Here is a 6,044-nt window from a genome sequence, read left to right as displayed (position 1 = left end):
TTGTCCTAGAGACATGTCCACACATATAAGCAAAATGGATGTTCACTACGTCATGTTTATTATAGCAAAAGGCTAGAAAACTATACACATATCCATTGATGAGGGAATGTTTAAATAAATTATGGTACATTCATATGGTGGAATACTATACAACTATGGAAAAGGTGAATATAGGGATCAACTAGTCCTATCACACCATGCAGGGTAAATAAGTACAGAGGTAATATGGCAATATCTGTTCTAATTGAAAATGTTTACATAAATGTCCCCGGCAGAAGCAGCCTGGCTTAAGCAATGCTATGCAGCACTCAGAGAGAAGGAGTCTAAGGCACATTATTGAGTGAAAAGAACAAGTGACCAAATGTGTGTGTATGTGTATTTATATTAAACTGTAATAACTTAATCTTATGCAGGATGTTTCATTTTGTGCAAAAAAAAAAACAAAACCTATTTTCATTATTGACTTTGCAATTCAAGTTTAATTTTCCAAAACTTAAAAAAAAAAAGAAAGGATCTTGAAGTTATATTGTCAATGTGCATGCCTGAATGCTCTGTATATACTCTCGGTTGTAGAGAGACAAGACAGAATGAATGAGTAAGGTGAGAGAGACTGTGAACAGATAAATGTAGGGATAGACTGAACAACGTCTGGAAGGACACAGAAAACCATTGAAGGAAGGGATGGGATTGGGCCGCTGGCATATGACAGAGGCTTATGTGAGGTGATGGATGTGTTAACTACTCTTATTGTAATCATTTTGCAATATATACATATATCAAATCATCATGTTGTACACCTTAAACTTACATAATGCTATACATCAATTATATCTCAGTAAAGCTGGTGGGGGGAGTTGATGGGAGGCTTCTATTCGTTGTAAACCCCTCCGTGCTGTTTGGATTTTAACCAAGTGCATAATTTTTTTGTAAGTTGGGAGAAGCACAGAAACATTTTTCCACCTCACAGGACTGCTGTGCTGAGCAAAGCCTTGCAGTTGAGGACACGACTTCCAAAACGTTTGTCCAGCCCAGTACTTCCTCTTCATCCTTCAGCCCTTGGTCCAGAGTCTACCCCTGGACCCCCAGACTTCAGCTCATCCCCTCCAGTTTGTCCCTGTAGCTGCAAAGAGTTATTTCTAATACTCATATCTGACCTGACCATCCCCTGCTCAAACATCTCCCATGGCTCCCCATTGCCCTCCTACTTTAGTCATGGATCTCCCTTCAAGAAAGAACTTGCTGTACAGCTTCAAGGAGAGCTATTAGCTGATAGCCTCCAGCTGTAGGGTCTCTGGGCTCTGCTGTAGCGTTCAAGCCAAGTCCACAGTTTCCTGGCAGCCCACAGCCAATGACTGAGCACAGTGGGCCACTGCTGCCTGCCCATTTCTGCCCAATGTGACACTCCCCTAATGGCAGCATCCCTGCCCATTTTTATCTTTTATCCAATATTGGCTCGCCAAAGTACTTGAACTGACACCTTTGAAAACTCTTAACATGGTATCCAAAGCATTCCAAGAAGGGCTTCCATTACTAGCTCCAGCCTTATTGGGGGCCCCTCTGATCCTCACACTGTATATTTCACAAGGATCCAGCCACCTTTACTTCCTCTCAAACATTCCAGGCTCACTTCTGCATGCTTCCAAACTGGCCTTTGCACAAGCTATCCCCTTGGCTTGGGCACTGTCCACTACACACACCCAGAGTGGTGAATTCATATTCACTTTTTTACTAGCAAGCCTCATCTCCTTTCCTCTGTGCCCCAGCCTTGCCCATGTAGGACTCCAGTGGGACTAGACACTGAGTTGGGAAAGGGCAGGCGGTGTAGACATGTTTACTGAACAAAAAGACGGATGACTTTTTTACCCCCAAAGATCTCTTGTGAATCCCTGGAATAGACTATTAAGTGGGAATTAGAGAAAAGAGAAAAAATTAAGGGAAATGAGGGCCTTTGGGAGAAGACCAAAGGCAGAAAAGCAAGAGAGGGGGAAAGAATTTCATATACTGAACATGTATTGGGTGGCATCTGTTCTACACATATTGTCACAATACTCCAAGTAGCACTGTAGGGGAGAGATTCCCCACTCCACCCCCAATTTATAGAGGAGAAAAATGGTATTCGGATAAGGGAATTGGTTTTAATAAAGTCACATAGTAAGTTAGCGGGGCATTAATGTGAACACTCAGATCTTTCTGTCCCAAAAGACTACAGACTTACACCTGCTATTCAGACTGGGTATCAGACCCTGCCTCTGGGCTCTGCTCCTATTCCCACTAAGCAGTAATGACAGAATCAACAAAAAGGTCTTTCCACTATCCCAGCTTGGGAGCAGAGACAATGAGAAGGGTTCAGGAACAGACCATGAGGACCGGCACTCACCATTCAATCTCTTTAGGCTCACGGTCCCTCGGGAGCTCTCGCACTTCCTGCTGGCAGCGCTCCTGGTATTCTGGGTACTTTGCAAGGTTGTACAGGACCCAGGAGAGGCCGCTGGCTGTGGTGTCATGGCCTGAGGGGCAGCCGTACAGGCTTGGGTCTCTGGGCTACTTCAGCACCAGAGGGTGGACAGCACCATGTCAAACCCCCCCCTCTGCCACCACCCCCCACAAAGAGGATGGGAAGGATGGGCAAGACGGGGTGATCCAGGGCCCACCTGCCAAGTCCCTGGGATGAAGAGACCCCTGCCTATTCTGTAGTCCCACACTGGGACCCTCATGCTCCCTCTGTAGTCCCACACTGGGACCCTCACCTTCAAACATGAAGGTGTCAGCCTCAGCTCGGATGTCCTCATCTGACAGTTCTTTCCCATCTTCATCCTGGAGAGAAAGCAAGATGCCCCAAATCACACCAGTTCTGGGGACACCTGAGCCTAACCTGAGATAGTCCCTGAAGCTCCATCATCCAAGCAGGATTCTTCCCTCTTCATCTCCAGAGCCCACCCCATAGGACTCCTCCCTAGTCTCCTGCCTCCTGTTTACTCCTTCCAGACAGCCTTCTACACAGTCACATCTAAAACTTCTCTCTGATCTGTCCCTCCCTTCCTCAAGCACTCTCTATGACTCCCTAGCACTCTCTGGATCAAGTCCAAGTTCTTTGACCTGACATTTGAAAACAACGCCCAGTCTATCTCTTGAATTTAGATCCCAGAGAAGCCTACCTTGGCCAGCAGGAGCACATCAATTAAGTCCAACGTCTCGGCCTTAGCCTTGGCCTTGAGGAAGTCTTGGGAACCCTAACTAATGAGGGTGCAATGCCGCTCCCTGATGACAGCCTCTGTGAAGTCGTGCACCAGGTCGCAGGCCCCGTGGAAGTGCTGCCCGTCGCGGTGAGGTAGTACAGGAGGTTCATGTGCAGGAAGATCTACTCGGTCCGTTTCTTCACAAGGGCACTGAGCTCCAAGACGGCAGCAATACATTCGCTGGGTTTCCTACAGGGTCAGACCAGAGAGAGCCTTAATAAGCAGTATTGTACATCTGTGGGCCATCTGTTCTTAGAGACTCTGTTTCCTGATAGGAACTCTTGGGAACCCTGATAGGAGGAAGCTCCTGGTTTCTAGGCTTCACATATTTTAAGCTGTTGCCTCCCTTCACGATCTCATACTGCAGGAGCACTTCCAGTCAGTAACCCAGGACCACATCCCATCCAGAAAAGAGTGCCGTTCAATAATGTTTCTCTCTCTGCCCCCCCATCTCTGTGAACTGCCTCATGTCCCAGATCTCAGAACAGAGCTTGGGAATCATGCTCATCTCTCCGCTCTCCCACACAACATCTGGACCTGCCATTCTTTCTCAGTTTCCCACAAATCTGCCACATTTTCTCCACCAAGCTCAAGTTTCCTCCCATTTGTGGTCTTCTCGCATCCTGTATCTACACAACAATCAGTCTTCTCTCAAGTCAGATGTTCAAGCTCAGCTTTGACCACAACTCTCATCTGGCCAAAGACCTTCTGTGGCTTCCTGGAAACGTCAGGATAAAGTCCATATCCTCTTTGTCTGACTTCAGAATGTCCTTAAGATATAACTCTGCCCACTCCTCCAACCTCATACCCAAGGCGTCTCCTCACTGTTACACATGTTCTGCTCACCCTAGCCTCCTGGCCTTTATCAAACAGTTCTACCTATCTGAAAGGATAGCTCCTTTTCTTTCCCTTTCCCTGTCCTTCAACGTCCAGCTCTGACCCACCTCCTCCAGGAAGGCCCTTCTGATTCTTCTGGTCAGTCCTCCCTCCCTCCCCCATCTACTCCCTTGGGTCTATGGCTCATGTTCCCAGGCCCTGGGCTGAGACTTACTCCTGGCAATTGCTGTCGAAACTGAAGACACATTTCTGCAGACTGTCCAGGCTCATGAGGCTGATGTGGTCAAACATGTCCAGACGAGTGCTGCCCTCTGAACCCAGGCACTGCCAACTTGGCCTGGACAGAGAAGAGGGCAGAGCTGGGGCTGAGACTTCCCCCTCCTGAGCCCCTCCCCAATCTCAACCACCTGGATGGACTCCCCTAGACCTGGCCTCTTGGTCCTCTGCCCCAAGCACTTACCCCCAGGGAAGACAAGGCTTGAGTGGGAGTGGAAGCTGTTACTATCAAGACATGAAGACCCCACAGCTGGTAGTCAGGAGACCTGGTTTCAAGGTCCAGCTCTGCCTCTTATATTCTGTGTGCCCTTGGTCAACTCATTGCTTTCCATTTGGCTTTTCCACTGTCAAATTTTAGTAGCAGTTAAGATGACCAACCTGCTTTGGTGTTGGACAAACCAAGTTAGAATTCCTGCTCCACCATGCACAACTCACTTACTAATGAGAAATCTTGGGCAAGTTCCCTAACCTCTCTGACCTTCCATTTCATCATCCTTAATACGGCAATGACAATCATCTCTACCTCATAGGATTGTGAAAATAAATTAGACAACACATGCCATGGACTTGGCCCACTATTTTTGATATACAGTAAGTGTTAAATAATTGTTAACTACCATCATCATCTTCATCGTTATCATAGTGGTAGACAATTGCAAAAATGTCCCCATTTCTTTATCACTCCCTTTACCCTCACTCTTTGCAGTGAGATTTTTCAGCTCTTCCATTAGTAGGTGGAACCTGTTTCTCTTGAATCTGAGCTGAGCTGGGACTTGCTTTTGTCAACAGGAGGTGGAAACTATGGTGTGCTAGTTCTGACACCGGGCTTCAAGAGGTACTGCAGGGCTTCCCTGGTGGCGCAGTGGTTGAGAGTCCACCTGCCGATGCAGGGGACACGGGTTCGTGCCCCGGTCCGGGAAGAACCCACATGCCGCGGAGCGTCTGGGCCCATGAGCCATGGCCGCTGAGACTGCGCGTCCGGAGCCTGTGCTCCGCAACGGGAGAGGCCACAACAGAGAGAGGCCCGCGTACCGCAAAAAAAAAAATAGAGGTACTGCATGTTTCTGCTCATCCTCTTGGAGCCCAGCCCCCACCATGCAGTCAAGCCCAGGCTAGCCCAGTGGAAGATGAGAGACAAATACATGAGTCCATTGTCCCACCAAGGCCATCCTAAACCAGCTGACAGCTAGCCGAGCCCCAAACATGTGCCAAAGCTGAACCTGGATCAGCAGAGCTATGGAACCTACCCATGACCCCGAACACATGAGTAATTCCAGCCAGGATGAGAAGAATGACTCAACTGACCCATAATCTCATGAACAATAATAAACACGAATTCTTTCGAGTCCATGAGTTTTAAGGTGGTACCTAACACAGAAAGAACTACTATGCAATCTTCATCATTTCTGTCCTGAATTTACAGAGCTTCCATGAAGCAGACTAGAAACTAAAGCCTTCTGAACACCTACTATGTGCCAGGAACATGATTGCACTACATCATCTTGATCACTCTTTAAGAAGGGATTTTTTTTTTTTTTTTTTTTGCGGTACGCGGGCCTCTCACTGCTGTGGCCTCTCCCGTTGCGGAGCACAAGCTCCGGACGCGCATGCTCAGCAGCCATGGCTCACGGGCCCAGCCGCTCCGCGGCATGTGGGATCCTCCCGGACCGGGGCACGAACCCGTGTCCCCTACAT

The 6,044-nt window shown here is 48.0% G+C and overlaps 1 pseudogene; it reads right to left on the bottom strand.

Annotated features, from left to right (window-relative positions):
* Positions 1-2,373: 2,373 nt before the first annotated feature.
* The window catches only part of LOC102976853 (cytochrome P450 4F3-like), a 10,135-nt pseudogene continuing 6,464 nt past the window's right edge, over positions 2,374-6,044 (bottom strand).

This window comes from Physeter macrocephalus, chromosome 2, assembly GCF_002837175.3.
Source record: "Physeter macrocephalus isolate SW-GA chromosome 2, ASM283717v5, whole genome shotgun sequence".
NCBI lineage: Eukaryota > Metazoa > Chordata > Mammalia > Artiodactyla > Physeteridae > Physeter > Physeter macrocephalus.
This window is presented reverse-complemented; position numbering and strand designations above follow the sequence as displayed.